The sequence below is a fragment of the Rhincodon typus genome, chromosome 5 (genome assembly GCF_021869965.1).
Source record: "Rhincodon typus isolate 14 chromosome 5, sRhiTyp1.1, whole genome shotgun sequence".
Taxonomy (NCBI): domain Eukaryota; kingdom Metazoa; phylum Chordata; class Chondrichthyes; order Orectolobiformes; family Rhincodontidae; genus Rhincodon; species Rhincodon typus.
In genome coordinates, this window is record NC_063336.1 from 63189367 (window position 1) to 63198901 (window position 9535).

Sequence of the window (9535 nt, forward strand, 5' to 3'; positions counted from 1 at the left end):
GGGGTAGGCAGGGGCATTAATACTGCCATGTCAAGCAAAGGGGAGGGACATTGTTAGGTTCTGTAGCGAGAAGTTTTGAAGAATAGTCAATGGATCCGAAACATTAACCCTGATTTGTCTTCATAGAAGGTGCCAAACCTGCTAAGTTTTTCAAGCAATTTCTGTTTTTGCTTTTGTTTCTGTAGTGAGAAGGTTTGTCACGTCCCATGGTGAGGTATGTTGTGTCAGATCCCAAAGAGAGGTGGGTGTTAGATTGGCAGCAAGGGAGGGTGGTGTTCCCAATGGCTAGGGGAGGGTGTGACAAGTTCCATGATGGAGGAGGGAACTGTTGCTTCTGTGGGGTGGTTTGTCTCTAAGGGAAGGAGTTTTCAGGTCCTGGTAAGAGAGGGATCTGGCAACAGGGGTGGGGTTGTTGGGTCAAGTAATCACAGTGATTAATCATAGTATTAACTGTGAAAAAATAATAGGACAGAGAGTATGGAAAGGTTTAGGAATCTAACTTCAGGCACAGGGTAAAGAAGGGAACAACAATGAGACGGAGATGAGGAGTGAGAGTGTTATATTTAAATATGTACGGAATATGAAACAAGGTAAATGAGCTTGTAGAGCAGATTGAAATTGACAGGCATGGTGTTGTGGGTATCACAGAGACATGGCTGCAAGGGGATCAGGGCTGGAAACTTAATAATCAAGGATACACATCTTATCGAAAGGATAGGCTGACAGGCAGAGGAGGCAGGGTTGCCTTGCCAGTAAGAAATAAAATTAAATCTATAGCAAGATACAATATGGGGTAGGAAGGAGTAGAATCTGTGTGGGTAGTGTTGAGGAACTGCAACTGAAAGAAGACCCTGGGTGGGAGTTACGTACAGGCCTCCTTGCAGTCAGAATGGGGGCAGAAAATAAATCAGGAGACAGAAAGGGCATGTAAGAAAGACACTATTACAATAATCATGGAGGGGGGACTTCAAAATGCAAGTGGATTGGGAAAATCAGGTTGGTAGTGAATCCCAAGAAAAGGAATTCATGGACTGCTTGAGATGGATTTTTGGAACAGCTTGTGGTACAGCCCACTAGGGAACAGGAAATTCTCGATTTGGGGATGTGTAATGAGGCAGACTTGATTAGGGAGGTTAAGGTGAAGGAATTCACCCTGCAGTTTGATGGGAGAAGCTGCATTCAGGTGTAACAGTATTACAACTGAGTAAAGGTAACTACAAAGACATGAAGGAGGAGCTAGCCAGAGTTGATTGGAAGGGGAGCATAGCAGGGAAGATGGTGCAATAGCAATGGCGGGAGTTTCTGGGGGATAATTTGGGAGGCACAGCAAAAATCCATCACAAGGGAAAAGAAACATACTGAAGGGGGGATGAGGCAACCATGTCTGACAAGAGAAGTTGGAGACAGCATAAAATCAAAAGAAAAAGCACATAATGTGATGAAGGTTAGCGGGAAGCCAGGAGATTGGGAAGCCTTACAAAAACCAGTAGTGGGGGAAGAGCCAATGTGACGTCACTGTTTAAAAAAGGAAGTAGACAAAAAGCAGGTAACTATAGGCCAGTTAGCTTAACTTCGGTAGTGGGGAAAATGCTTGAATCTATCAATAAGGAAGAAATAGCAAGACATCTGGATATAAATTGTCCCATTGGGAACACCCAGCATGGGTTCATGAAGGGTAGGTCATGTTTAACTAATTTGGTGGAATTCTTTGAGGACATTACTTGCATGGTGGACAATGGGGAACCTGTGGATGTGGTGTATCTGGATTTCCAGAAGGCACTTGACAAGGTGCCACACCAAAGGCTGCTACATAAGATAAAGTTGCACGGTATTACAGGTAATGTATTGGCATGGATAGAGGATTGGTTGACCAGTAGAAAGCAATGAGTAGGGGTAAATGTGTGTTTTTCTGGTTGGTGGTCAGTGGCTAGTGGTGTGCCTCAGGGATCAGTGTTGGGACCGCAATTGTTTACAATTTACATAGATGATTTGGAGTTGGGGACTAAGTGTGGTGTGTCAAAATTTGCAGATGACACTAAGATGAGTGGTAGGGCAAAGTGTGCAGAAGACACTGAAAGTCTGCAGAGGGATATAGATAGTCTAAGTGAGTGGGCAAAGGTCTGGCAGATGGAGTACAATGTTGATAAGTGTGAGGTCATCCATTTTGGTAGGAATAGCAGCAAAATGGACTATGTTTTAAATGGTAAAAAATAGCAGCACGCTGCTGTGCAGAGGGACTTGGGTGTCCTTGTGCATGAATCGCTGAAGGTGGGATTGCAGGTGCAGCAGGTAATTAAAAAGGCAAATGGAATTTTGTCTGCCATTGCTAGAGGGATGGAGTTTAAAAACAGGGAGGCTATGCTGCAGCTGTATAGGGTCCTGGTGAGGCCACACCTGGAGTACTGTGCGCAGTTTTGGTCTCCTTACTTGAGAAGAGATATACTAGAACTGGAGGGGGTGCAGACGAGATTCACTCTGTTGATTCCAGAGTCGAGAGGGTTGGATTATGAGGAGAGACTGAGTAGACTGGGATTATACTCATTGGAATTCAGAAGAATGAGGGGCGATCTTATAGAAACATATAAGATTATGAAGGGAATAAATAAGGTGGAGGCAGGGAGGTTGTTTCCACTAGCAGGTGAAACTAGGATTAGGGGGCATTGCCTCAAAATAAAGGGAAGCAGATGTAGGACTGAGGTCAGGAGGAACTTCTTCACCCAACGGGTTGTGAATCTGTGGAATTCCCTGCCCAGTGAAACGGTTGAAGTCACCTCGCTGAATGTTTTTAAGGCAAGGCCAGATAAATTTTTGAACAGTAAAGGAATTAAGGGTTATGGTGAGTGGGCGGTTAAGTGGAGCTGAGTCTCAAAAAGATCAGCCATGATCTTATTAAATGGCGGGGCAGGCTCGAGGGGCCGGATAGCCTACTCCTGTTCCTAGTTCTTATGTTCTTATGTAAGAGATGGAATATGAGGATAAACCAGTAGTAATCACTTCAGCAGTACATATACTAATATTAGAACGTTGAAGAGAAGATTAGCATGGCCCCTGCATTTAGATGACACGGAAAATTGTGAAGCATTCAATATTTTTTAGGCCCTCTTGTGGCACAGTGATAATCACTGCCCCGGATCAGGAGGCATGGGTTTACGTCTTACCTGCTCCAGAGATGTGCAATAACATCTCTAAATAGGTTGATCACAAAAAATATTAAAGGTTGTAAGTTTTTTTTAGATATATAAAAGGTCAGAGAGAGGCAAGATTGGATATTGGACTGTTGAAAAATGAGACTGGAGAAGTAGTAATGGGGAACAAAATAATTGCAGAGGAACTGAATAGGTACTTTCCACCAGTTTTCACAGTGGAAGACACCAGTAGGACACCAGAAGTTCAAGAGAGTCAGGGGCAGAGTTGAGTATGGTGACTGTCTTTAAGCTCCTGATGGGGAGTTAGGCACAACCAAGATAAACATCAAAGGCGGGTGTCAGGTGCGTTTCCAGGTCCCAACAGAAATTTAAGTGCACAAGCTAAGCAGCAGGGTACTGTCTGTCTGCCCACTCATTAAAGACAGTGAGGATGTTCATGAGGTTAACAGGCCACTAACGTAGGCTTCTAACACTGACTTATCAAAAGTGCCACTTTCAAAGTGGGAGCTACCACTCTTTAGAAATATGTGAAAGAGAGGGTGCCTCAAGGTTGAAATCTCTTCTGAAAACATTTCAGAAACTCACAAAATAAAAAGAAGCCGCTACTTCCAGGCTCTTGGCATGGAGAACAAGCCCACCACAGAGTGGTCTACAGCCCCAGTGGTCATCTTACAGTTGCTGCCACAGTGGGGAGGGGAAGATGAGGTAATAGAGGTAGAGTTTATAAATGATGGATGGAGTGATGCTCACTCCCCCATCCCCCTTCACTCGTCTCCTCCTGTCATTGTGGCTTTTATTCATCAGACAGAATTTGACCCCAATGATTAGGCCCAAATGCTGCCTGGAAAATTCTGCTCAGCAACTGAAGAGTTTAATTGGCTACATGCTACCTGTGAGTAGCTATCTATAAACTAACAACCCACCATTCAAAGACTACTTTAATTGGGAACGTGCAAGCCAGCAGCAAGGAAACAAATTCTAGGCTTTAGGAGAATTTGCCAACATCATAATAACAAAAGGGGGTAAGATTAGTTACACCAAACCTGATTATTCGCTTTATCCCCCAGTTTTATACATAAATCTGTTTGAAAAATCTTGTGTGACCCTAAGTCCTGCACATTCACCCACACAACATTTTGTAATTCAATTGAACCAGCAAATTGATGAATACAAGCATTAATCATTAATTAAAATGAAATTGACTGCTTTTAACTAATGAGACTAGAAGAGAAAAAAATTATCTGGGCAAATCCTTTTAAGTGATTTGCAAGAATTAAGAATTTCTTTCTGTTCATTTATTTATTTCAACACAGATTGCGAATGATGACACTTTAGTAGCTGGCTAAGACTAACTGCTGTTTCTGATAATGGCAGAAGCAGATTAACATGGGCAGTTCAAAGGGAAGCATTACTTCAACAGTGATTACGAATATTTGTGCTTCAGACTTTGTCTGGCTAGAGTCATTGGAAGCTTATTCTCTTGATTTTTTTAGAGGTTAGAGTTTAAATAAAAGTTATTATTGCTAAAACTGTGGAAACAGAATTAAAGATTAAACTAAGAATTCTTTCCAACAGTTTCAGCTGGGAATATAGCATGGCTTACTTGCCCTTTTGCAAATATACTTTGATTTGAGTTATGCACTTTCTTTACAATTTTACTGGTGAACTCTATATTTGTATTTTGTAACTGTTACATGCTCCAGTTTCATGTTTTACTGATATTCTACCAATTTCTTTTTGTTTAACTTGTTGCTCTTAGAAATCAAAATTCAATGTCTCTTGTGATTAGGGAAAATTTGTATTTAGATGTTGGCATTTAAATGCCAGGTCACATCAGCCTCCTGATCATGCAGTCATCTTCTTATGCTATTTTCTACAGAGCCAGAAGGTGGTTTTGGAATGCAAAAGGCTATGCAAAACAAAAAGCTTTGATCAACTGTCCATTGGTCACATTAAGAGCTCCATTATAAAGTTTATTTTATGTATTTGCCCATACTGTAAGTTGAAAATGTCAATGAAATAGTAGGTTACAACACTGCCCTAAGAAAAAGTAATAGCATAGCACCATAAGTGTAGAAAAGATAAAAACAGATCTTCACAACATTGCATAGGAAAGTTATTTTTAAATATGAATTTTTAAAAACGATTTACAAGGGATCTGACATATACACAATGCTAAAAAGATTTTAACTCAATAAATAATTTAGCCTTGCATTTCCATGGACAAAATGATTCAGTTCCTGCAACAGTTGTGGCAGATGCAAGCAGATGTAGCCTATATTCCAATTGAATTTCTTGCCATTGGTCCCATGACAGCATATTTTGTTATGATTGAAGTTTTAAAATAGATCTTGCCTTTACTCACCAAATTTCAAAATGACGTGTCTAAGACGAATGCTTGCATTCTCAATATTAAACTTTCCAGTGGAAAAACAATGAAACAAAACCAGAAATCAGGGTTTTCCCTGTGCTTATCAACATCAATCAAGATGTACTTCCCCTCACTGGAGAGAAAACAAGTTGATTAAGATTTCCCCATCACTTAGAGTTGACAAGAGTGAGGGAAGGCCAACTCTCTACCCAGTTTTTATTCCTAGACCAACTGTCATCATTGACCCAGAGGGATGGTAGTATACTCTAGGACAGCAGAGGCATGTCCACCATCAGTAACACTGGAGAGTGAGGGCTCTGTAGTCATATTCTCACCTATGATGAAGAAACCTTTACCTCTTTGCTGACATCACAGAACTCACTGCCTATAAGTATAGTAGAGGCAGAGATGATGAATGATTTACAAAGGAAATTGGACAGGCATTTGACTGAAATAAATTTACAAAGCTTTAGCAATACAGCATGGGAATGGGACTGAATAGATTCATCTCTGCAGAATGGACATGGATTTCTTGAGTCAAATGGCCTTCTTCAATGCCACAATGAATTATACACGATATAACAGACCCTGTTTACAAGGTTAAAATGTTGGGGGAGAACTCATCCAGGGCTGTCCTATGCCCATTTATTAAATAGTAGCTGGAAGAAGAATTTCACCCCTCAGTGTCCAGAAGTCCTACTACAGAACACCAACCAATCAGAGGTGGCAGTAGCACTCAAGTACTGGTAGAACTACTGTCAATCAACTAGATTGGCAGGGGGTGGGGAACCGGATCTGTAATTCAGAGGATGAGGTATTCAGCCTTCCAACAGACACAACAGGGACTGAGGTTGTTAGTAAAGAAATGCGGTTGATGGAGCGTAATTGTGGACGCAGGGATGGTTTGAAGTGTGTATACATCAATGCTAGAAGTATCAGAAAAAAGGCGGATGAACTTAGAGCATGGGTCACTACTTGGAACTACGATGTTGTGGCCATTACAGAAACTCAGGTAACTCAGGGACAGGAATGGTTGTCGGAAGTTCCGGGATTTAGATGCTTTAAAAGAAATAGGGAGGGTGGTAAAAGAGGCGGGGGAATGGCATTGCTATTCAGGGCTAGTATAGCAGCTACTGAAAGGCAGTTTGAGAATGATATGTCTACAGAGTCAGGTTGGGTTGAGGTCAGGAACAAGAAAGGAGCAGTCACTTTGTTGGGTTTTTTTTTACAGACCCCCTAATAGTTGCAGAGAAGTGGAGGAGTGGCTTGGGAGGCAGACACTGGAAAGGTGCAGAAGTCACAGGATTGTAGTCATGGGTGACTTCAACTTTCCAAATATTGATTGGAAACTTTTTAGTTGTAATAGTTTAGATGGTTGACACTATACGGAGATAGACCAACACGAGGAGGGGCCACTTTGGATTTGGTGCTTGGCAATGAACCGAGCCAAGTGTTAGACCTGTTGGTAGGAGAATACTTTGGCGGTAGCGGTCATAACTCTGTTACTTTTACAATAGTCATGGAAAAGGATAGGTACATACAGCAGGGTAAGGTTTACAATTGGGGGAAGGGTAATTACAATTCTGTTAGGCAAGAACTGGGTAACATAAAATGGGAACAGATGCTGTCAGGGAAGAGCACTATTGAAATGTGAAGATTGTTTAAGGAATGCATACTGCGTGTGCTCGATATGTTTGTCCCTAGCAGACAGGGAAGATGCGGTCGAGTGAGGGAGCCTTGGTTCTCAAGAGAGGTCGAACAACTGGTTAAGAGGAAGAAGGATGCTGATATAAGGTTTAGGAAACAAGAAACGGAAAAGGCTGTAGAGGGATACAAGTTATCCAGGAAGGAGCTGAAGAAAGGGCTTAGGAGAGCTATAAGGGGGCATGAGAAAACCTTGGCAGATAGGATCAAGGAAAACTCCAAGGCTTTTTACACGTACGTGAGGAATAAGAGAATGACCAGAGAAAGGGTAGGACCAATCAAGGATTGTAAAGGGAATTTGTGCACGGAGCCTAAGGAGATAGGAGAGGTCCTTAATGAATACTTTTCTTTGGTATTCACAACTGAGAGGGACTGAGTTGTAGAAAAGGACAGTGTGAAACAGGCTGGTAGGCTAGAGGAGGTCGATGTTAGTGAGGAAGATGTGCTAGGAATTTTGAGGAACTTGAAGATAGATAAGTCCCCCAGGCCTGATAGGATTTATCCAAGGATTCTGTGGGAAGCGAGGGAAGAGATCGCAGGGCCTTTGGCAATGATCTTTTCGTCCTCACTATCCACGGGTATAGTGATGGAAGATTGGAGAGAGGCAAAAGTCATTCCCTTGTTCAAAAAAGGGAATAGGGATAACCCCGGAAATTACAGGCCAGTTAATCTTATGTCAGTGGTGGGCAAATTATTGGAAAGGGCCCTGAGAGATAGGATTAATGATCACTTGGAAAGGCACAGTTTGATTTGTGATAGTCAGCAAGGATTTGTGAGGGGTAGATCATGCCTCACAAACCTTACTGAATTCTTTGAAGAGATGACAAAACACGTGGATGAAGGTAGAGCAGTGGATGTGGTATACATGGATTTAAGTAAGGCGTTTGATAAGGTTCCCCATGGTAGGCTCATGCAGAAGGTAAGGAGGCATGGGATAGGGGGAAATGTGGCAGACTGGATTCAGAATTGGCTGACCCTTAGAAGACAAAGGGTGGTAGTAGATGGAAAATATTCAACATGGTGCTCAGTTACGAGTGGTGTACCACAAGGATCTGTTCTGGGTCCTCTTCTATTTGTGATTTTTGCAAATGATTTGGATGAAGGAGTGGAAGGGTGGATTAGTAAGTTCGCGGACGATATGAAGGTGGGTCAAGTTGTGGAGAGTGCGGAGGGCTGTTCTAGGTTACAAAGGGACATTGATAGGATGCAGAGCTGGGCTGAGAAGTGGCAGATGGAGTTTAACCCTGAAAAGTGTGAGGTGATTCATTTTGGAAGGACAAACTTGAAAGCAGAATACAGGGTTAACGGAAAGATTCTTGGCAGTGTGGAGGAGCAGAGGGATCTTGGGATTCATGTCCACAGTTCCCTGAAAGCTGCCACCCAGGTGGATAGAGTTGTTAAGAAGGCGCATAGTGTGTTAGCTTTCATTAATAGAGGGATTGAGTTCAAGAGCCGTGAAATTATGCTCCAGCTATACAAAAGCCTGGTTCAGCCACATCTGGAGTCCAGTTCTGGTCGCCTCATTACAGGAAAGATGCGGAAGTGTTGGAAAAGGTGCAGAGGAGATTTACCAGGATGTTGCCTGGAATGGAGGGAAGGTCTTATGAGGAAAGGTTGAGAGAACTAGGACTTTTCTCTTTAGAACGACGAAGGATGAGAGGTGACTTGATAGAGGTGTACAAAATGATCAGAGGTATAGATAGAGTGGACATCCAGAGACTTTTTCCTAGGGTGGAGGTAGCTATTATGAGGGGGCATAGTTTTAAAGTGAGTGGAGGTAGATATAGGGGAGACGTCAGAGGTAGGTTCTTTACTCAGAGAGCGGTCGGGACATGGAATGCATTGCCGGGGAGGGTAGTGGAGTCGGCCTCATTAGGGGCATTTAAGCGGCTATTAGATAGGCATATGGATGATAGTATAAGGGTTGGAGGTTAGATAGACCTTAGGATTAGGGTAAAAGTTCGGCACAACATGGTGGGCCGAAGGGCCTGTACTGTACTGTGCTGTACTGTTCTATGTTCTATGTATCACTTCCAAAACTGCATTAGGGATGGAGGAGGCATTCAATAATAGATTAGAACATTGTAAATTCTTGGGGGTCAGGATACGTTTGGAAAAAGGAATTAGAAAGACAATGGGGTCTAGATTGAGAGGGCATATGGGCGGGAACTAGAGGGCTCATGATAACAACTTATGATTGATCCTCCAATCAGCCCAGTGAACCCATTTACCACTAGCCCATGGAGCTGGAGTTCTGGCCATGTGACATGGACCTCTTGCCACTGGTTTGCTCTTGGCAGCGATGGAATGAGGC

General features: G+C 42.6%; 1 non-coding gene across 1 annotated transcript; it reads left to right on the plus strand.

Moving 5' to 3' along the window:
* The first annotated feature begins 2986 nt into the window (after positions 1 to 2986).
* On the plus strand, positions 2987 to 3093 carry LOC125483230. The gene has a single exon (XR_007262188.1). It is a non-coding gene; the product is annotated as a U6 spliceosomal RNA (small nuclear RNA).
* Positions 3094 to 9535: the final 6442 nt, after the last annotated feature.